The following is a 23,097-nucleotide window of genomic DNA, read 5'->3' as shown; positions in this document are numbered from 1 at the left end:
GTCATTTCAGATTTTATTCTGAATTCTAAGTGTTCGTATTTCTAGAAGATTGGATCTGCCTGTGAAGGGATGCCAATCTCCTTCCAGCTCCCCTGATTTCAAATGGCCATTTGCCAATGCCAAAAGTAGTTGAAAAAGTTCCACTGGAGTGCAATTTATAGTAATATAAAATACCAAGGGAAAAAAGGAACCCCCTCTAAGCTGGATTTAACTACTAATCTAATTTATCAGATATGCAAAAAAAATTTTTTTATGTGAATTGGTAGGCTGTATCTTTCTATGGTAATTACAGAGAAGTTTTCATGACTACTTTCACTGAGATTATTTTCCTAATTCATATTAAACAAATGATGTGATTTATACACTAAACTGAGTTTGGAATGTCATTTTATCTAGGGGAAAAAAATGGATGTTTCCTAACTTAACTCATTCTGTCCTATCCTATGTCCTGCCCCATTTTCACACCTTTGACTTCAGTCTTAGAATTTGTATTATTTCCTACTTCAAAATAAATAGCTAAACATGACTCTGCTGCTGCCCCAAGTTCATCTTATTCACAACTGTCAGGTCCAAATGTATTTCTTACTGGGTATTATGCTCTTAAGTATTCAACATGCCAAATAGATTTCAAAAACACAGTACCAACGACCAGGGTTTTAAAACTTACCTGAAAAAAGAGGCAGAATAAAAAAAAAACAGAGTAATCTGTGCACCCAAAGGGACAATTGAGCTCTTTTGAGAATTTAACCCCAGCTGTACATGCTGTGCTTTTGACAATATAGCTATTTGTTATATGATTTAAAATACTATGGTATCATAAAATCTTATTATTTGGTTGTGATATACCATATGAATGTAAATTTTTCTGAAGTAGTTCTGTTTCAATTCTAGAAAGACTTAAGCAAGTGCTACTTCACCCCAAAAGGTAATAAGATCCATCCCAGTGTCACTGTAAAACGTGGCAGTGTCATGTGAGAGCGTGCAGACAATTTGGGGATGTAATTCCTGCAGGCCAAGCTGCTGGAATGGTGTCTACTGAGAGAAAAGGATCTTGTCCCCAGTTTGTCTGGTTGCAAAAGTGATCTTGATGCAGTGAATTAATATCTCATTATGGGAAAAATATCTATGAAATAAATTCTGAAAACCAAAGAAATTAATGTTATTAAAACCTTTCCTTTCTTTTTTTATTTTTTTATGGTTCTGTTGAGTTCCATGTTGAAAGAACAAGAGGTGATGTAACAAGCAGAGTGAATGGGATTCAAGCACATTGCTTTAAAACAAGGATGACTTGCCTTAATGTCTCAATCCTGCTGTATCTGTAAGGAACACTTCCAGGGCCCCACTTGAGAGCTGCTTTAATTTCCAGTTAATTCACATTGATGTCTATTTCCTATTAGTCACCACTTCCAAAAGGAATGGTAGTGACTGAATACTGAAAAAGAAATACCACTGCTGATGATGTGCGTTATGAAAAATGCCAATATCAGATCTATTTTGGTGTCCTGGAAAATGTGAGCTTGGAGAAAAGGACAGGTGGAGTTCAGCCCTGTGGCTGGGCACAGGGGGGGTCTACTTGAGGGTCCCTCATCATAGACAACACTTGGGTTTTGGAAAGAAAGCCAGGAACTGCTCCCTCCATGCCTTGTGCTGGCTGCCCTGGAGCAGAGGCTGGGCAGAGCCAAAGGATAAAGCAGGGATTTATTGCCAGGATCTCCTCCATGGACCCACCTTGGGCAGCACCAGAGCCCAGCCAGGGCTGCACCCAAGATGAACCAAAATGGCCCCAAAATGCACGAGCGCTCCCGGGCTCTCTCCCTGGGATCAGTTCTGCTCCATTTGCACCTTGCAGTTCATTGTCCCATCCCAGCTTTAGCCCAGGCAGTCCCACCCTGCTTGTTTTTCTCTCTGCAGCCCACGGGGTTTGTGCTCTGGGGCTGACATTGGCATCATTTGTCCTTGGTGCCCAGCTGGAGCAGGAATTGTTTTGTCTCCCTGCTCTGTGCACAGAGCTCACCATCCCCTCCTGTGAAGCCCAGACCCACACACTAAAGCAGCACAGAATGTGAAAAACAGAAAAGCCAAAACCTGAGGCATCACCCTGTGGTGGGGCTGGAGTTATGGGGGTTTGCTCCACAGTGCTCCTGCCCCTTTTGTTTCCCAGGTCTCAATTATTGAAGAGAAAGCTTCAGCAGAAGGACTGGAGGGTGGGTGTCTGTGTCAGGAGCCTGTAAGCTGGTGCCTCAGGGGTGGAACTCGTGGGCTGGATCTCTTACACACACCCAGTGATTGCTCTGGCAGTTGGGATGTTCCACCCACCTCCTCCTCACCAGAGCTGCTCATGGCCAGAGAAAAGGTCTAGAGACAGGCAGAAGTGGATCACAAATGAGCTGAAAGGATGAAATCTTAATAGGATAAGGACTGACAGAATAAAATGAAATCTTTGAGAATTGCCATCTTAAGTTTACCAAGTGCAACAAATACTTGACCAGAAGTAACATGTACAAGTCAACAACTTTTCCTTTTCAGTTTATTTTATTCATTCTCACCCCTTGGCAGTATTGCTGAACCTACTCTGTGTATGGGTTAAGCATAGGGCAATGAATTATCATGGTAACTATTTTTCCTTGGATACCAGAAGTCACTGAAGAGCAGAGATTACCAGCGCTTCTAATGTATAGGTAAAATATTTCAAAATAGCAAACAACTATCAATGCCTTATTATTAATGGTAAACTATCAATTTCTTTTATCCTCTGGTTATACTTTAAAGGTTTCTCAGGCAAAGGTTTCTCCTTGAATTTATTGAAACCTTTTCATATGGCCAATAAGAAGAAGTTTATTGAATTAATCTGTGTAAGAATTCTTATGTAGTGGTTTGTAGGCACAGAGTTTGTGGTGGTTGGGAGTGGGGCTGAGCACCATCCCCAACGGGCTCCAGCTGTGCAGGCCAGGTGAATGCTGTGGAAGGTGAGGAGCCATGGAGTGCCCAGGGGTGCTGAGCAATCACACAGGGAGCAGAGGGCTCACAGTGCAGGGCATCAACAGGAGGGCATTAAAGGCTGGGCTGAGGGACAAAGATGAGCAGATGCTTGCAGCTTCCTGAAGTTTTGTGGTGTTACTCTGCATTGGCAGACACTAGAAGCCTTCTGAAGAGGTGTGGTGTTATTTTTATGGGTTGAAGCTTTCTGATACTGTATGGTGACACTCTGGGTATTGTGGCTGTCTCAACTGTGACATGTGCTGCCACAGAGGGTGACTGTGTTTTGCAGTGGAAGGAGGTGGGAAGATGATTTACTGCCCATCCGTGAGAGTCCCATTTGATTAGGAGGTAACACTTCACAAGAGGAATTGAATGGAGTGATGACAAGAAATGCAGGGGTTAATTTGGGAAGGTGCCCTGAAACTGGCTGGAAGAAAGGAGTTTATAGTATGGAGTTTAAGTGGCCAAAATTTAGAACACTACCCTAGTAGACTCAACAGTTTGCTAAATTTAAAATAGATTTTAAACTCATATTCATTCTATTACTCCACCAAAACCTGAGAAGACCAATAATGTAGGAAAATATCTTTCTGGAAGTCAGCAGTGGTCTTTCATGGAATTTGGGACATTAAATGGTTCTGTAGATTTCAAACATCTTTTAATACCTGTTACAGAAGTCACCCTGTCTAAGGGGACGGGTTGCTAATATGGGAGGGTTAAGTGAAGGAATCAGGTCTGCAGAGAAAAATGTTTGCAATAATTTTGGGATGTAGTAAACAAAAAATCTCTATCCCATTGCTCCATCATCCTGCCTTTCCTCTCTCTCATCAAACCCCTTTAAGCTCACATGACAGCTGCAAAAATGTGGTTTCAATATTCAAAAATAATTTGGAATAGACAAATGCAAATATTTTAGAGTCAACTTTTGGTATAAGTGCTCAGATATGCAAAGAGCATCACAGTGCTTGAAGGATGGCACTTCAGGTAAAAATATTGAGTTAGGTCTTGTAGGATGCTGAGGAGGTGGTGAGCAAACCCTTTCCTCTGCTCCTCTTTCCTCTGCTTTCCCCACCCAACGTTGTGTCTGTGCAGTGCCATGGGCACTGTGGATGTGAGACTCTATGAGCCACTGTGACATCAACAACAAAGAGAACAGACTCTAATTAATTCTCTCCTGGCTTTCACACTGATAACAAGATGTAGTTACAACTTTGTCACTATTGTGCTCTCTGTAACACTTGCTGTGAGAACTCCCTGAGAGAATTTCCCCCCTGGAAAAAAAAAAAATAGTGTATTGTTCCTGCCCTCCGTGCATCAGCTGTCAGTTTCAAGGATGCCTGCCAACGCCACTGAGCCTTTTGTAGTCTGAAATTCATTTCCAAACAATGCTTTCCAATTTCTAGCTAATCTGTTGTATGTTATTCAAACCTCTAATGTATGTAATTTCTCAAGGATCAACACAGTCAAGCACACAGAAGCCTTGAGCTGGCACGTCAAACAAAATGTTCTCTCTTGGAAATGAGCACAGTTTCACAGTGATTGAATAATTGGTGTTTTGAGTGTTTGCTTCTGAGGTTTTGCAATGTATTCCAAAGCCTCATTTTATAAATGCATCCTGATTGTGACTATAGAACAGCTGTTTTGTGTAAATTAACAGCATGTGCAAGAGCCTAGCCCTGATTCAAGTCAGCTGCATAAATCTCCTGTGCTGCTTCAGTTTGAGAATTTCATTCCGTCAGTTCCAATAACAAATCAGGCTTCAAACGTGCCGTGAGGGCAGTGGCTGAGGAGGGGCTCTTGACATTTTCTCCTCTGCTAAATCTGGACCTAGGTCACACAGGTATGACGTGGTCTGCCAGCTTCTTGCAACCTCAGTGAAATCCTGCAGTCTCTCAAGAGCCTCTCCAACAAAAGTTCTCGTGACAGAGGTGGCTGTGGAGCCAGCAGCCTTCCTCTCTTACAGTAGCTGGTGAGTCAAAACAAGATCAGATAGATCAGAGTGTTACTCATTACCCAGTCCTGCAGGTTAAATTTCCAATTCCTGATTTGTCACCTGGACATTTTGTTTCAGGAGGCTCAGCTTTCCCAGGCTGGCCACCCAGCCTTCCTTTTCACTAAAATTCAGGCTACAATTCTCTCTTTATCTTTAGTGGAATGCAAGCCTGAGAGAAGTACAAGGCCCCTGAACTGGCTTTAAAATCAGTATTTTATCCTCTCAACATCTCAGCCACTAACCTGCCAAAGCAAAATTCCCTCATCAACCTAAGGTGCTATGTGTAGAGCCCAAGTTTGTTTCACTTTGGGCAGTGGGGCTTCTCAAATGATGGAGGAAAGCAGGATTTGGTGTTGAATCTGTGATCAGAACAATTGGATTGTCCACCTTGGGCTAGTCTGATGAAAATTCATGAACTGGATAGAGAAGCTCCTACCAAGGGGTTCTTTTCCTTTACCTCTTTAAGGTAATAAACATCATGTTAATATATACTGAAAAATGTGGTGGTTTCAAAAGCAAAGCTCTCCCCACCACTAAAAAGACAAATTTCTAGGGAAACAAATGCAGTGGCTTTTGCAGTGATAACACTGCTCCTAGAACAGCTGAAAGAAACTTTGCAGGCCTTTCCTCAGCAGCATGACAATTCTATAAGTGCTGGCTAAACATTACAATATATTCCATCAAGTTCCAAAGCTTTGGAACTTGCACATGACATTGAGGTGGATCATGTTGAGCATTTCATTTCATCAGGAGAGAGAACTGAGCATCAGCTGGAGAAGGGCAGGATCCAAGGTCACCTCATTGTGGTCTCTCAGCACCCAAAGGGGGCCTCCAAAAAACCTGGAGAGGAACTGTTCCCTTTCAAGCAATCAAGAGGGAATTCTGATTTTTTTATTGTATTTGCAGGGTGTCCTGTGGCAGGGAGGAATGATGGATCTGACTCCATGTTCTCAGAAGGCTAATTTATTGTTTTATGATACTATATTATATTAAAGAATGCTATACTGAACTCTACTAAAGAATACAGAAAGGATGCAGACAGAAGGCTAAAAAGATAATAATGAAAACTCGTGACTCTTTCCAGAGTCCTGACACAGCTTGGTACCGATTGGCCAAAGAGTCAAAACAACCCACATGAAACCAATGGAACAATCACCTGTGGGTAAACAATCTCCAAATACATTCCAAAGCAGCAAAACACAGGAGAAGCAAATCAGATCATTATTGTTTTCTTTTTTCTCTGAGGGTTCTCAGCGTCCCAGGAGAAGAATCCTGGGCAAAGGGATTTTTGAGAAAATATAAATGTGACAATTTTTGTCATTTTGAAATGACAGAGGGTAGCTTTAGAACAGATATTGGGAAGAAATTCTTTACGGTGAGGAGGGGAGGCACTGGCACAGGCTGCCCAGAGAAGCTGTGGCTGCCCCATCTCCCAGTGTCCATGGCCAGGTTGGACACTCCCTGCTTGGGGGGCTGTGAGACAGGGTCCCCAGTTCTCTGATTTATCCTCAGGGTGACAGCACATGGGCCACAACTCCAATTCTTGTGCTGTTGCAGTGGCCTCTCCTCTGATTATTTGTTACAGCGGGAGAATCCAGGCACAGAGGAGCTCCCTCAGCCAGTTCTGAACACCAGTGGCTGCACCCCAATGGAACACAGTCCCTTGAACATGAACACCATTTTTTAATTAAGCAGTTAGAGTACTGCATTGTTTGAGGATCATTTAGCAGCATCTTCAAATCCTTATTTGATTTAGCTTTATTTCACTAATGTACATTTTGTTGCTTGTTGATATCTTTCTCTTTGAATCTGCTTAGAAATCCATTTAGTCGGGGTAATTGCTCCTTCACCAGGCACTTCTCTGTAACGTTCAGCACAATGATCTCATGGCAGAGGATGATGTTAAAATGAAGTGACTATCATGATAAAGTCTTGTTTAAAAAAGAATAAAAATCTATTTGTCCCTGTTTATGGTTTTCCTCCATTACAGGTAATGAAATAATATGAATAAAAGTTGTAAGTATCATACCAAAGGGAACTCAGACTTATCAATAATTTCAGAAATTGCAAACATAATCTTGTTTAGTTGCACATATTGCTGTAGTTGGAATTCAGTTGTCTGATTGCAAAAAGGAAAAAAAAAAGGAAGCATCAATATTGCTGCTAAAGTCTTCAAGTCATTTTATTTCTAAATTAACAACATTGATGGTGTATCTGAATATGAAACAATCCCTCTGCAGTGAACAGAAGGAATTTGAAGGTGCTGCTTCAGACTTTTTGTACCTAAGTGCATTGTCAAAAAACAAAAATAAAAGTAGTTAGATGGGTGTTTGACAGGTTCTCACTCACAGAAAAGGGAGCCTGGTTTTGCAGACTCCCATGGCAGCAGAGGTGGTGCCACGTCCTGCAGGATGATTTCCACTGTTGGTAAATGAAGAGGCAGCTCTCATGGCTTTTGTCAGCACATTAAATTCTCATTTTACAGGGGAACCACAGGTCTTGGCTGAAGATGTCTGGAAAAGGGGCCCAGTCAGTTTTATATGATTTGTTTTGAGTGGCATTTGATTCATCCTGTGTTCCTGCACAGATGTGTAGAAGTTTACATTGGGGGAAAAAAGCTAAAGCCATTGCTCATATGCTTTGCAAGATTTTTTTGATTGGTTGTTCATTTAAATTCCATTTTAACAACTTTTTCATCCCAACTTAAAAAAAAAAAAATCCACTTCATCCATGGAACTGTGGGTGAGACAGGAAGGGCTCACTCTGAAGAGAAGCATGGTTTTAAAGGGATCTGGTTATGGTGATTTATGATATCATTTGCTGTATGACTCCACTTTGGAGATGTTTGTGACTTCTTTGCAGTGAAGGAGACAATGCAAAACGTGAGAGGGGGGATGAAGAACTGGGGTGTGTTATTCTGCAGAAATGTGCCCTGCAAACCTGGCGTCTCAGCAGCTGCACCTGTGCCACCACACCTTTGTTTTTAAACACCTGAGAGCTGCCACTGTGCAGCAAAAAGGAGCTTTTGGTTTCATCTGACAAGCTGAATTCACAGGCAGAGCTCAGAAGAGAAATCATGGCTCATCCCACTGCTGGCCACCTAGAAAATTCCTTGTTGCTGCCCTCAAGACACAGATAGCTCTGGTACACAAGGGAAAATAAAACCAGCATTCAGGGTTCCCAAAAATCTCATATTGAAGAGAACTGGCACATGCTTTTGGTCTGTGCCTGTGCCACTGTAACAGGGCATGGGAAGAATGGCTTTTTCTCCATTTCTCCTTTTTGAATTTGTTTTTCTACTTTGGTTTGGGGTTTTTTGCTATGGCATTACTGATGCCTCATTCTGGGGCAGCCAGCTCCCCTTAAATAAGAGAGGTTTGTTAACACAGCCATCACCTGTTTGTCATTAGTGCCCCCAGCTAGGAGAGCCCATGGTGGGATGGTTCAGAGCCCACCTCAGGGTCTTTGGTGGTTATCAGCTCGGTGTCAGGACATTTTCCAGCAGGAGCAAGGCAGATACTGATGCTTGTGGCCAAGGACCTGCCTGTGGCAGACAAAGAGCTACATGGTATTTTCATGAGAAGATTGATGCTGCCTTTTCTGAGGGCTTGCTGACTCACCCATGGCATCTAATGGATGCACTTCCCTGAATTAATTCCTGCTTCCAGTTCCATAAATATGGCTAAAGTAAGTGATACCTCTTAGGAAACATCCTGTCTTCCTTTTAATGTACTTATTGCAATGGTTAATTACTCTTACTGTTAAACATTTGCATCTTATTTCTAGCTGAAAGTCATCTAGTGTCAGATTCCAGTTATAGCTTATTATCTTGCTGTTGTTTTTTCAGCAAGCTGTTTTTACTTTGGAGGTTTTGAAATTAAACATGCTTTTTTTTTTTTTTCCCCTCAGTAAGACTTCAGTGCTAACGTCACCAATCTTTTCACCAGAGCACTTGTTTTTCCCATTCAGAATGTTTCCTTTTACAGTAAAGAAGCATTTTGGAATTTTTAAAGCATTTAAAAATACTGTATCTTTTAAAAGAGAGGTAATGATTTGGCTTTGATAATCCAAAGGTCTAAGAGACATAAGGATCATAGGGTATATTATTAGACCAGCTGATCCAGACTGGGGAGGAAGGAGGTGGAGATATGGAACAAAAAACACATAAGCCCTCCCTGAGGTGCCAAGAGGTTTTTGTGACCAACTAAGAAGTCAGTTTAATAAGAAATTATTTCTTATATATCTTACTTTTTTTGCAATATTTCACAAAACAAGGGTGGAAAATTCTATATAAAGAATATCTAAGTATCTTCTAGCAAAAAGAAAGTTTGTTTGATAAAAAGAATCTGTGGAAGAAGTCATTAACTGTTTTGTTCAGCTCAGAAATAAATAAAAATTAAAATATATTAAAAATTAATATAAAAGATATTTTATATTTTATATTGTTAATTTTATAAAAGATATTTTATATTTTCTGTGAGGCTAAAAGTGTTGAGCTAGAGAAAATTCTGTTATAGTTTTCTCTCTTGCCTGTCATCACCTCGAGGCTTATTAAGGGGAATAAATATCACTAAATGTATTCAGTTATAAAATGTTATTAAAAAGGCACCTAAAAATTCAGTGGTGGGAGAAGAAAATTAGTAGCCAATCATTACAGTGTGTTTTACCCATTTGGAAAATGTGTTTTGGCCACCTCTGACAATGTCAGAGGAGGCATAAAATTGGGCTGGGTGATCAAAATACATAATTACTTTTTAAAAAACCCCACAAAACCAAAAACTGGACTGGTTTTGTTTGCAATGAGGCAGGGAGGTGTTGAGGTTTTCTCATTCACAACATTTACTACATATTTGACATTTGAGCTGCTGTGACTGGGAGGAGATGACTCCATCCTGAGGGGAAGGATGTTATTTCTGCAGCTAATTGGCTGCCTGATACTTTAATTCATAAATCCCCTGTTCTCATTTACTGTGACTCAAGATCCCAACCATTTATAGCTGCAGTGAGGACAGGAATACTTATATTTCCTGCTTTCTTTGAAGTTCATTCTTAAAAATCACTGAGATGTAAAATTCCTTTTCAACGGGCTTTTTTTTTTTTAAAGCCAAGAATCATTTAAAATGTGTATCATCTCCAACCTTCCCTAAGAAACCTGCCACAATGACTGAGAACAACTTCAATTAAATCCTCTTATGGAGTGAAGAAGTCATTTACATTCAGATTTCACCAGATGAGGTTAATGCAATTATACCAGGGATGTTCCAAAAACTGCCTGCTCCCCATGGCCTTATCATGACTTGCAAATCAGACAAGGAAGCTCTGTTGGTTCCCTTTCCTCCCATGTGTGTTGCATACAGAAATCTACATTTCCAGAGGAGGCTACACCTCCTGAGTGGTTTTTTTTCCCCTATCAATTTATTTTGTGTTAATAGCCACCCTTCATTTTTATTGTTTCAATTTTATTTATTTTTCAGTTTGACCCTATTGTTAATGTTTAAGACTTGGAAAGGTTTATAAATAGAAAAACAAAACAGCCCTAAACGATGGGCGCTGCACTGTACATTAAAAAATAAGCAGATAATTACAAAACAATAGATGATTAGATTATTTATGCAGTAAATTTTATCTCAGAGCACTTACCTTACAGATAAAAACCCCTAGAATTTCATTAGGATTGTTCCCTCCACATCTCATACGGTAACTTTGCATTCCAAACTTATACAAACATTTTCTTAAGCCTACGTATAAGAAACCAAATGAAACTTAAAAAAAAAAAAACTATTGGCTTATGATTATTGAAAAAGCCTCTGTCTAGTGGGAAAAAAGGTTGATATGAGTTATTCATAGTTTTGATGTCTAAGTGAAAAAACTGTTGTACCCTTTAGTGGCTGGAGCATATCTAAGCTTGGACCATTTTAAAAATTCCCTTTAAAATTATGCAGTAAATTCCCCTTAAAATTATGCAGTAAAAAGTTTTGGGCCATCTGTGCACTGACAGTGCTCATACAATTGTGGCTAAAATAGGAGGGTGTACAAGTGGCCAGATGTTATTTCCATTCCTTCTTCTGACAATGGTCATTGGCGTTTTTAATGTTGAATATTGCACGTGTGAAAGTAGGAGAGAGAGGAAAAAATGCAAGAAGTGTTTTGAATTCTTCAGGTATCAGTGGTAAAATAGGTGTTACTTTTATATTTGCATGTTATATTCAGCCATTTACTTCCAATCCATGGGTTGCTGGCTGTATATTTTCCTCATAAGGAAGAATCTAGGCTGAAAGAGAGGTCTTTGAGGTGCTGATTTCCTCCTTGATTTCCCTGATGCACCACAGCAGGAATTTTCTTAGTGATATTTTATTCATTTTCCCCCTTCTAATTGTCTTTGATTTTTCTTTCTCTATCCTTCTTTCCATGCTCTGCCACAGAAAATGACTTCGTGGCGAGCAGAGGGGAATTCCTTCAACATATTTCAGGGAGCATGTAATTCAGCCTGGAATTTTGCTGCAAAGGCTAGAGATGAAAAGTGCTAACTAACAAAATCTGCTTGAGGGGAAAATGCTTTCTCACTTTGGTACTGAAATATTCATAGCATGAGACTTTCCCCCCGTGCTATGACAATTGCATGTGGATTTCAGATGGAACTTTTGTTTTCTTTGCAACTTTTGTCTTGACAGGGGACCCCGGCACTGTTCCTCCTGCCAGGATTTTTCATCTCAGCCTTGGATGCACCAGAGGTCACCCAGCAGACTCTTACATGTGGGATTTTTTGGGGTTTGGTGATGTGCAAACTCCTTCCTCCCGGTCTCCTTTTCTAGGAGCACCCTGCTGCGTTTTGAACCAAAACCAGCACAAAGCAAACTAACAAAAACACATCTCACCTTTTCATAGCATTGCACCCCAACACAAAGCTTAAGCAGGATTTGAAGTTGTGGGGTTGGGATCTTTTTTTGTAAAGCCTGAATTTTTCTGTCATGTGCGTTAATCATTTTAATATGGGTGTCCTACACAGCGCATCTTCAGGGGCTGCAGCCCAGCAGAACAGCAGGTAATTCCCACCTTAATCTTCTTTTCTTCAAATGCAAGATACTGGAACAAAGGTACAGGGTTGGAATGCAGACTTATTAGCAAAAAAATACAAATTATATTTTCAATTAAAAAAAAAAAAGAAATTATTTTAAAAATAACAGAACACATAAAAATATTTCTTTTTATATAACAATGTATTTTATTCTATTCTAAGTACAAGCACACAAAATTATTTATTAGTCTTGTGCAGTATTAGCCTAAAAGCTTTATTGGATTGTTACACAGTATTCAATGTGTGACACACTTATGACATGCAAGCAACAAATGGCCAGAATTTCTAAGCTATCCCTAAGGGGCAACATGAATATATTCATTAGCAAGCATCAAACACCAAATAAATATATTCATCATCAAAACCAATTTTTTCGATTTACTAACTACATTTTGTATATTTTTGTTTATACGTGTGGAAGGAAGGTGAGCACAGAAAATGTTTTCCATTACTGGGTGGTTTAATAGAGTCCTGTGTTCCTGAGTGAAAATTCACACTGCATGGTTAATCCCAGGCTTTGATCCAAATGGGAATATATGAAACTGAATGTTTGCTCTGATCCACGGTTCATTGCATTCAACCTCAGAATGAAAACAAAATGCCCCTCACTGCACTCTGCCACCCCTCCTGCCTCACCTCGAGGAAGGAAATCCACTAATTTTTGGTGCCTTAATTTATGTGAGTGCAGTTCCACCCCTGCTGAGCCCAGTGTCTGCCCCTGTGCTTTCAGCTGGATGTAATCCCACTTCCATGTGTACCCTGTGCCTGATGGTCCGTGTCACAGACAGCTCCAGGAAATGTCATTTTTATAGATTTGTGTCATTTTTACAGATTTGTGTCATTTAGATATTTGTGCAGTGCCCTGCACAGTAAAACTTTGCTGTGGTCGAAGCAAGCTAACGAGCTGGTAAAGTAATATAAATCATAAATTATTCCTGCTAAACAGCTTTGTGTAGAGGGCTGTGATTTTGTGGAAAGGAGATCTGTGCAGCATGAAAAAATAGTATTTGAGTAATTGATGACTTCCCTTTTAGTTATTCTTTAGCCTACTTGCAGACCAAATCCACAGTTCAACGTAGAACATCACTAATTTTCTTGATTCCTCAAGGACCTCACGAGACCTAGGCATAAATTATTTTGGTTTGGATATTATTAATTTAACTGTGACCAAAGAAATTGGCTTAAATATTCAAAATGTTTTTATGCTGAAAATGCAGCTGTGGCCCTGGGGTGGGTTTGCTTCTTGCTGCTGTAGATCCATCTTTCCTCGAGGTGGCAGGTGAAATAAACTGCCTGGAGAGAACATAATGACCTTGTAAAAGGAAGGGGTGAAGTGTCTCAGTCTTACCTCCCAACCTGTGCTCCATCAGTGGAGGAGAGCCCCCAAGATGGTGCTGATAACTGAAGGAAACATCTTTATTTCCAGAACAGCAGGAAAGAGGCCCCTCTCCTCAGCTGGGCTCTTTGGATCAAACCGCCAAACCAAAGTCCAGAGCAAACTGTAGAAATCATCAAAAGTAATGATAAACCCAAAAACCAAACCAAAAAGCCTCTAGCTATTGCTTTGCCCAGCCCAAAGAGCCTATATTTAAGGGGGAAAGTCCAGTTCTATTCCAGGTCGCTTTACTGTTTGTTCCCCTTAAATTTAAATACGTAGTGGAAAGTCAAATGGAGGGGGAGGATGACAAGGAAAGAGCCCCACACTGCAATGTAGGTAAAATCATCATCTGGAATCTGAGCAGGCAAAATGGAAGGAGGCATTGCAGGAAAATATCTTTGTGTTGATCAGTGATAGAGTGTAATATCATCTGAGTATACATTATTTGATTTATTGGGAAATTAATTCCCCTGCAGGAATTTACCCCCAAAATGTTTATTTTTATTGTCTAGCTGGGACACTGTTGTGTAAGCTGGCAGAAACAGAGGCTGGCTCAGAGATTGTCTGTGCCTTGTAAAGAAATTAAATGCTTGTTACTGTTTATTGCTTTTGACTAATACAGGGAAAGTTATCCTCTGAGCAGGCTTGGCTCCTTAATGCTGTGATTAAATAGAGGTGAAGAAAGACTTTGTTATTGCCTTGCTGCTGTAACTACCTACGTGCTCTGAGTGTCTCTGTCACAGCCACACACAAGGTAGAAACTTCTCTTGGCACAATAATTTCACTTGGTGGGAAGAATCTTGGAATTTCAAATTTTTTTTTTTGGGCACCAGAGGCTGCATGTGCCAAACCCACATAATAATGGTGAGCCTGGTGAATACTATTTTAAAAATCCTGGTTTGAGAGTTCTTGCCTTCACACCTTGTTTTGCCTTGGGATTTGTACACCTTTTTCTGAAAACATGTAAAATCTCTCCTAGGTATTATGAGCTACACGTATACTTGGATATTTGGTGCTGCAGGTAACAGAAATTAACAATTTATAGGTTGACATTATTATCTGCCTATTATTATTACTTTATATAATCACTATAAATATTAGTATGTATTTCTTATCATTACTAAAAATTCTATCATAATTCTAAATTATGGATTTGGAACACAAATATAATCATAAATTAAATTATGTAAGTTATGAATGTGTTCTTTGATTATGATAATTACTGTTATTAATAGTAATAGTAATGATAGTAATAATAATAACCATTATTATTGTTATTGTTATTATTAACAACATCCATGCTTCAGTGGTACTACCCAAACACATTGCAGTACTCTCAAATTTAGTGCCTTTCTCCTCTGCAGACAGAAAATCTGACATTGACATTTGCAAAAGGGTGCTAAGGCCCCAGAAGCATGACTTGGAAATTAGATGAGAACATCAGGAGCTGGGGGGAGAGCTGCAGACACTTGGAGAGAGAACTTCTTAGCAGTATTTTAATGTCCTTCCTCCAGGTATGCTGTTGTTTTATCAAGCACACCCATTAGCTATTTACAGCCTCCTCTTGTCACCCGTGGCAGCTTTAACCTTGTTGTACGAAATGATTCTGTGCTGAAATCCAGCTGCCTGCCAATGTGGCTAAAAACCTGCCCTGCATGGTTCCCAGCCCATTTCCTCACCTTTAAAGGTTTGCCAGTTAAAACAGCTCCTCAGAATGATGGCATCTCGCTCCTGAAATTTAATATCTTCCTCTCTCATTCCCCTCAGAACTCTGTTTTCCATCTGCACTTGCTCTCAGTGCCTGCCTGGGAATATTACCTTTCCTGGAGCAGCAGATTGCTGCTTCCCCCCAGTCAAGAGCAACTTCCAGACTGCTCTAACCAGACAATAATGAAGAATAAATGTCCAACGCCCCAATCTGGCAAATCAGATTGAACAATTGAGCATATCCAAAGAAATTACATGCAGCCCAGTAACTCTTCATGGCTTGGAAAGTTATAGATGGGGGAAACTTCAGATCCTAGAGTAAGTTACTGATGGACTCATTCAGAAATGAGTGCTACATTATTAACCTGCTGGCCTTGAGAGAAAAGTTTGAGAAATAAAAATGTCAGAATGAGACTGACATCAGGGTGTCACCTGCCCCTCTGTTTTAGTGCGCGTTTTCTGGGCTGGCACTGCTCACCTCCAGCTGCTCATCCCAGCTCCACACTGTCAGTGCTCACAGCCAAACCCCTCAGAGGGAAAAGGGAAACCTGGGGACAGGACACCAACAGAGCTTCACCAGCAATTTTTGGCTCAGCTTTGTACTCAAGCTATCGTTGGCCAGAGTTTGTGTACAAATCACAAACGGGACAGGACTGCTGGTAACGTGCCTTGAGCTGTTGTATTTTCCAGCATCAGTCTCATTCCATGGTTATGGCAATGGGAAGATGCCAGCAGCTCACCTCCCAGGCAGCAGACCAAGAACTCAATGTTACAACTCACTTTAAAAGTTTTCTGACCAATCACACAAAGCAGAAGCACATTGACAGTAGCTCCATCCAACCACTGTAAGCACACGTACCTTGGGTTAAACAATGATTGCTTATTTCAAATACAATCCCTGCTTGTGAGCCTTCAAAGACAATGCACAGAGCTCCAGTAGTGAGCTTAGAACTTCCCAATATCTCACTAGATAAACTTTTCTGCAGCTTAGGGAATTATTCTAGACAAGTTTCAATACACAGACCATTGTTCTATTTGTCTTTGCTTTTCTACTTTTTCCGTAATTTTTCTGCTGATCTATCTCATGGCTACTGCTTAGCTCCAATCACAGTTCTGCTGTCTCTGAGGCCTGCCTTTTGCAGCTTTCCCAAATCCCTCTGCTTTGATGGATTCCCACATCAAGCCTCATAAATTGAGACTGAATCCCAAAACCCTGCTCTGGACTCAGGTCACCCCTTGGCACCCTGTGGCTCTGGTGACAAGGAGAAGGATGGGCCCTGCCTGAGCGCTGGGTGTGATGCCTTGTTCAGGCTACCCTGGAGCAGAGGCTGGGCAGAGCCAAGGGATAAAGCAGGGATTTATTCCCAGGATCTCCTCCATGGACCCACCTTGGGCAGCACCAGAGCCCAGCCAGGGCTGCACCCAAGATGACCCAAAATGGCCCCAAAATGCACCAGCGCTCCCGGGCTCTCTCCCTGGGATCAGTTCTGCTCCATTTGCACCTTGCAGGTCATTGTCCCATCCCAGCTTTAGCCCAGGCAGTCCCACCCTGCTTGTTTTTCTCTCTGCAGCCCACGGGGTTTGTGCTCTGGGGCTGACATTGGCATCATTTGTCCTTGGTGCCCAGCTGGAGCAGGAATTGTTTTGTCTCCCTGCTCTGTGCACAGAGCTCACCATCCCCTCCTGTGGAGCTCAGACCCACCCACCAAAGCAGCACAGAATGTGAAAAATATAAAAACTAAAACCTGAGGCATCAGGATGAGGCTGACTGTGCTCTACTCTGAGATCATTAAACCTCTCTGTGCTTGGGCTTACAGGAAGACTTTTGGAGCTGACAAGTGCTCTCATCTCCCTTCTTCCCCTGCCTACTGGGCGGTGTAGGCATGTTTGTCACCCCTCAGCTCCTCAGGGGTTATTTAGTGCTGGCTGCCTGACATTTATTTGGCTTTAGCTCTTTGAATGAGCATGAAGCCACGCAGGGGAAAATCTTCTGGCATTATTTCACTCTAGATGTGATGATGTTATGAATTACCCTATTTATTTTCTTTTTTGTGAGTAACAGAACAGCAAGAGTTTAGGAAAACAGTCCTGGGGAGAACATTCTCTTTCTATTTTTTTTTTTTTTAATTAAAACAGAACAAAAAAGAAATCAATATAAAAACCCAAACAAAGACAAGAACCACCATCAGAGAACCCCAACTTTAGAAGCAGAGTGAAACATGCTTTTACCATTTGTCATGTTTCTTAGTTTAGCTGTTAAGCAATTAGATAGGTGTAGTGGTTTTGGTTTGTTAATTTGAGATTTTTTGGTTAATGTATTAATGAGTGTGGTGGGTTTAGTGTTGGTTAATTATTAGTGTACTTATTAGAATATACTTATTTATTTTTTGTTTTGCGGTTGGATTAGGAGAAAGGTAAAGCAGGTTTAAAATTTTTAAAGGGCATAAAGAAAAATTATTAATGGTAATTAAAAGAAAGAGTAATCAGAATTAGAATAAAATTTTTAGACTATTTTATTTTTATAACTTTTTTAATTGATAATTTAAAGAGACAAAATATTCATTAGTTTACTACTTATAGAATAGGGGGTTTTTGTTTATTTAGGGAGAGAAGGTTTTTTTGTTAATGTTATGGAGATTTTTTTCATAAGAAAATAGGGGTTTTTTATGGGTTTTAATTTTTTACGAATAGTAGTTGTTTGTGGAAATTTGTAATTGTCAAAAATTTGTGCAATTGTGAAATTTGTCATTTGTAATTGTGTTTATGGGCTGTGTTAATTTATGGGGTACTGGTTTAAAGATGAGTTGCTGCTTTTATGAAATAGAACAAGTCCCCCATTAGACCTGGAAGCAGATAGAAAAACCAGGGGTTTCTTCAACTGTTTTGAGTATGAATTCTTTTAAACTCTGTAACATTTTTCTTTTGCCTCCTCTCAGGCGGCCGGGTGCATGGCGCATTTCCATCTGCCGCCAAGGTGTGAGATGTGCAGAATTCACTGCAGGAAAGGGGCAGGAAAGGCTCTCCTGGAGCTGCAGGGAGCCAGAGGGGCCTGGGCTGTGTCCTTGGTGGCTGCAGACACCGCTGGGTGTGCACATCACAAATGCTGAAATCCCTGATCTGGGCTCTCCTGGGGAGCACCCCTCTGGCCCAGTGTGCCTGGAAGCAGGAACTGTTCAAATTGGCTCTGGGTGTGTGTGAAGGCTGGCTCACATCCTGGGCAGCAAGGGCAGGCAGCCCGGAGTGCTGGGCTCAGAGCAGATCCCATTGCAGCCACTTCTTCTGGGTCTGTGCTCAGAGCAGCTCCCATTCCTTCCTCCACACTGCATGGGTCTGTGCTGCGCCCAGAGCAGATCCCATTCCTCCACTCCTTATGGATCTGTGCCCAGAGCAGATCCCATTCCTCCACTCCTCATGGATCTGTGCCCAGAGCAGCTCCCATTCCTCCACTCCTTATGGATCTGGGCTGTGCCCAGAGCAGATCCCATTCCTCCACTCCTTATGGATCTGTGCCCAGAGCAGATCCCATTCCTCCACTCCTTATGGATCTCTGTGCCCAGAGCAGATCCCATTCCTCCACTCCTTATGGATCTGTGCCCAGAGCAGATCCCATTCCTCCACTCCTCATGGATCTGTGCCCAGAGCAGATCCCATTCCTCTACTCCTCATGGATCTGTGCCCAGAGCAGATCCCATTCCTCTACTCCTCATGGATCTGTGCCCAGAGCAGATCCCATTCCTCTACTACTTATGGATCTGTGCTGTGCCCAGAGCAGATCCCATTCCTCCACTCCTTATGGATCTGTGCCCAGAGCAGATCCCATTCCTCCACTCCTCATGGATCTGTGCCCAGAGCAGATCCCATTCCTCTACTCATGGATCTCTGTGCCCAGAGCAGATCCCATTCCTCCACTCCTCATGGATCTGTGCTGTGCCCAGAGCAGCTCCTGTTCCTCCACTCCTTATGGATCTCTGTGCCCAGAGCAGATCCCATTCCTCTACTCCTTATGGATCTCTGTGCCCAGAGAAGATCCTATTCCTCCCCTCCTTATGGATCTATTCTGTGCCCAGAGCAGATCCCATTCCTTCCTCCACTCCTTAGGGATCTGTGCCCAGAGCAGATCCCATTCCTCCCCTCCTTATGGATCTATTCTGTGCCCAGAGCAGATCCCATTCCTCCACTCCTCATGAGTCTCTGTGCCCAGAGCAGCTCCCATTCCTCCACTCCTTATGGATCTATTCTGTGCCCAGAGCAGCTCCCGTTGCAGTCTCACACCTCATGGGTCCGTGCTGTGATTTCCAACAGCTGACCCAGCCACGTGGTCCACTTCTGCTCAGAAAGGCAAAGTACTGGAAATTTCAGAACTGCCTTCTTTCTTCTTCGGGGAAAAAAAAAAAAAAAAGAAAATGCAGCCTACATTTGTGGGTATAAATATTTTCATTTAGTTTTACAGTTGATGGTAATGTCCCTGATGGAATGAAGGTTAAATCCTATTAGCTCAATCTCTTTTTTGTCCATTTGACTGTGATGGGAACAGATAGGAGATGTGAGAAGAACTTTAATAAATGCATTTTAGTGCTAAAAATGTTGCATTAGCAATTTTACCTGCAACTAGATATCCTAGACCTCTCTCATCAGTACATCTGGCTCTGCTTCTTTTGTGCAAATTTGATGGCTACCACTAATGAAATGAAGATCTTGGTCATTGTAATTACTTTTTTGGAAACAAATAAACCATAAACACTTATGGACCTAAGTTTCATTAACTACAGTTTCCTCCTTTTTTAAAAAATTTCTTGATCTCCTGGTTCTTGTGAGAAGGTAAAAACTGTAGAGCCACTTTACTTTGCTATCCCAATATACCCAATAGTTCAGAGGTATTTATGGCTTATTATGTAAACACTGACAAGGATCAAATAATTTGCACTGTGGGCTTTCACACGCTCCAGGGAAATTGCTGGGATTATTTAAAAATACAGGAAATCCTAGCAAGTAATCTGCCACCTTCACAAATATTTTTCTCCTTGCATCTAATTCCATGCAGATGTGGGATAGATGGAGGGGAAAGTGCTTAAATTTGAATTTCTACTTAAAGGTGAGTTTAATTTTTTTTTTTTATTATTTTTTAATATTCTGCCACCTATTGGTAACTGTAGGTGCTTGAGCTGATGTACATGGCACAGTGATAGATGCACAGCAGCCAGCAGAAGCCATGTCCCTGTCCCTCTTAATTAACACCACCATTTACTCTTCTTCCCATGCAATTCACTTTGCAAAACTTCCCACGGATCAAATTATGTCAGGGCAAATTACTAAAGCATTAAAACAATTCCACTGGTTTCTGGTTGGCCTGAAAACAAATCAAATTTTCAGATTCAACCTAGAAATATATCTTAAATACCAGGGCCTCTCTTACCCAGTCTAATATGAACACTTCCTGTAAATCTTATGTGGTAAAAACATTTAGGAGACCAACAGCACTTCTGTCTATATGTACCTCGAGACATTAATTCACTTTGTTTATGATGAACATTGAACAGAAGTGGATATCCATTATGGAACACATTTTGAGAACTCCCTAATCCTTTGGAAATCATACAGATCCATATCAGTCTTGATTAGCTCTTTATTTTCAGAAGCAGAGAAATTTTTACTGCGCTTGGATGAGCTTAATATTTGCTCCTGGTTTTTTGAATGAGAAAACTTCAGTGATTTTGATCTTTATGTAATATATCCCACAACTTTATTATTTATTCAGAAACCCCTCAGTCGAGCCATGCACAGCGTTATCTTTGTCTCATTTGTAACTCCAAATGTGTCATTTAAATTTTAGCATCATTTTAAAGATCTCATGCCTGTGGAGGGGGCAGAAGGTCCCTCAAAGGCTGGGACTGGTCCATTCCTGGGAGTTTGTTATCAGGTGTTAATCCCCCTTTAAAGGTTTTTGTCTGTGGGTGTGAAACTTGGATGTCCAAGGCAGCAGGTGTGGAAGTGTTTGAGCTGCACAGTGTATGTTGGATGTTGAGTATCTTCAGAATAGGAGGGGAGTAATCAGTGTGAGAGTGTTGGGGCAGGCAAAAATAGGTCAATCTCTTTATTTTTGGGTGTGAGCCAGGAATTCCAGTCTAAAAATAAGCTGCAAACGTCAGAAAGAAAGCCACAAAGAATGGGAAAGATGAACAAAAATCAGAGAAGATGGGAGAGTAAAGCAGAGTTATCAACACAAATGTTTAGCAACTAATTGGCCCTCAAATGCATTTGGGCACATAAAACAAACAAACAAACAAAAAAAACAAACAAAGCCAAACAAACCAAAACTTTCTCATGGTTAAATAACAAAAGTACTTTGGACAGACTGTGAAGCCAATAAAGAGTCCAAATCCTGAGTGATTTAAGGGCAGATTTGGAAAATAGGAGGTCAAAGTGTGAAAACAAACACGGAACTCTTTGGAAGAGAAAAGCAAAGATGATATTGTGACAAGTAGGTTACCAGAAAATAAAGGTGAGAGGTAATTAAAGAATATTGCTGAGGACCTCACAGCTGTGCTTCTGTCAGTCTCCTCTGGGGAGGCTCTGGAGAGGCACCAATTTTCCTCAGGCAACAAAGATGACACATTCTGGGGCTGAGGTGCTGCTTTAATGCATTTTGAAAAGAAGTAATCAGCTGTGGATAACAAAACACCAAATTTAGTCAATTAAATACCTGAGGACTTGGCCTCCAGAGAAGCCTGGGTGTAAAGCCTACAAACATGAAGATACCAATATGTATTGGATGCATATTGTACATATGTTGTGCAACATCTATCTACAGATAGATAGATAGATAGATAGATATCATATATAGATACATATATGATATATATGTAGGTACATATAGATATATCTATATGTACCTACATATATATCATATATGTAGGTACATATAGAACAATATATACAATTATAGGGAAGTTAAAGCAGTGTTTACCCCAATGAGGCACAAGTTGCTGTTTGTTACCTCTAGGAAAACCTGTAAAACCAATCACATGGATGTTCAAAATGCCTACCAGGGAACATGAGCTGAAAGGAAAAGCAGCCTCTTCCTAAAGGGAGGATGTGTCCCCTTAATATCTTAATTTTTCATATTCACAAATGACTGTTAGGGGAGTAGAGAAAGCATGAAACGAGAGGTAAAGTGCTGTTGAGTTGAAAGAGGCTAGTGGCCAAAAATTAGAACCTGCTCTAAATCCAAACCTGGCAAGCTGCGTCCAAAAGGGATGAGAAAAACAGGCAATATAAATCATGTAGGGGGAAAAGTATAAATATATGATTTTATTTTAGAAATCAGTCAGTTCCTTTTTTCTTATGAAAGTGCCATTTTTATTTCTTGTCACCACACCAAACGTGAAAAAGAGACAGCTGAAGTGATTTAGATATGGAAGAGGAAAATGATGGACTTTGAGACAAAACCAAATTAATCTAGAACTGACATAGCAGCATCTTTCAGTACCTTACAGTGCACTAAGAATGGCAGCTGGGCTGTCTTGGTGGTATGCAGCTCTGAAGTTGGAAGAGAAGAGGAGATAGCAAACAAAAAAAAAAAGTGTAACAAAATTCTTGCCAACTTTCCATTAATTAGAAGCTGAAAATTTAGGAAAAAAAAAAAAAAGAAAAAGAAAAAAAAGAAAAAGAAAGGATATGTGCCCTTCCAGAACATAGACATTGACAGATAGATGGAGCACAGACAAACAGAACTGATCCATCTGCACTATCTGTGAAAAGCCATTGCAGGGGTTTTAAGGTTTTCATCCCAGTGAGCCCATAGGGTTTCTGTGTTTATAACAGTGGAGAACGATCCTATCAGCTGGCCCTTTTTTGATCAGCTGCCATTGTGCTGTGCAGCCATTTGGTTCCATCCCTTAAGCAGCTACTAGACCAATTCCAGTTGAGGATGCTGTCCTGTGAACAAGCCATGCATGGCAGGAAATC

Source organism: Fringilla coelebs (genome assembly GCF_963513975.1).
Source record: "Fringilla coelebs genome assembly, chromosome: 6".
Classification (NCBI taxonomy): domain Eukaryota; kingdom Metazoa; phylum Chordata; class Aves; order Passeriformes; family Fringillidae; genus Fringilla; species Fringilla coelebs.
The sequence above is the reverse complement of the archived record's forward strand: the minus strand, read 5'-3'. Positions refer to the sequence as shown.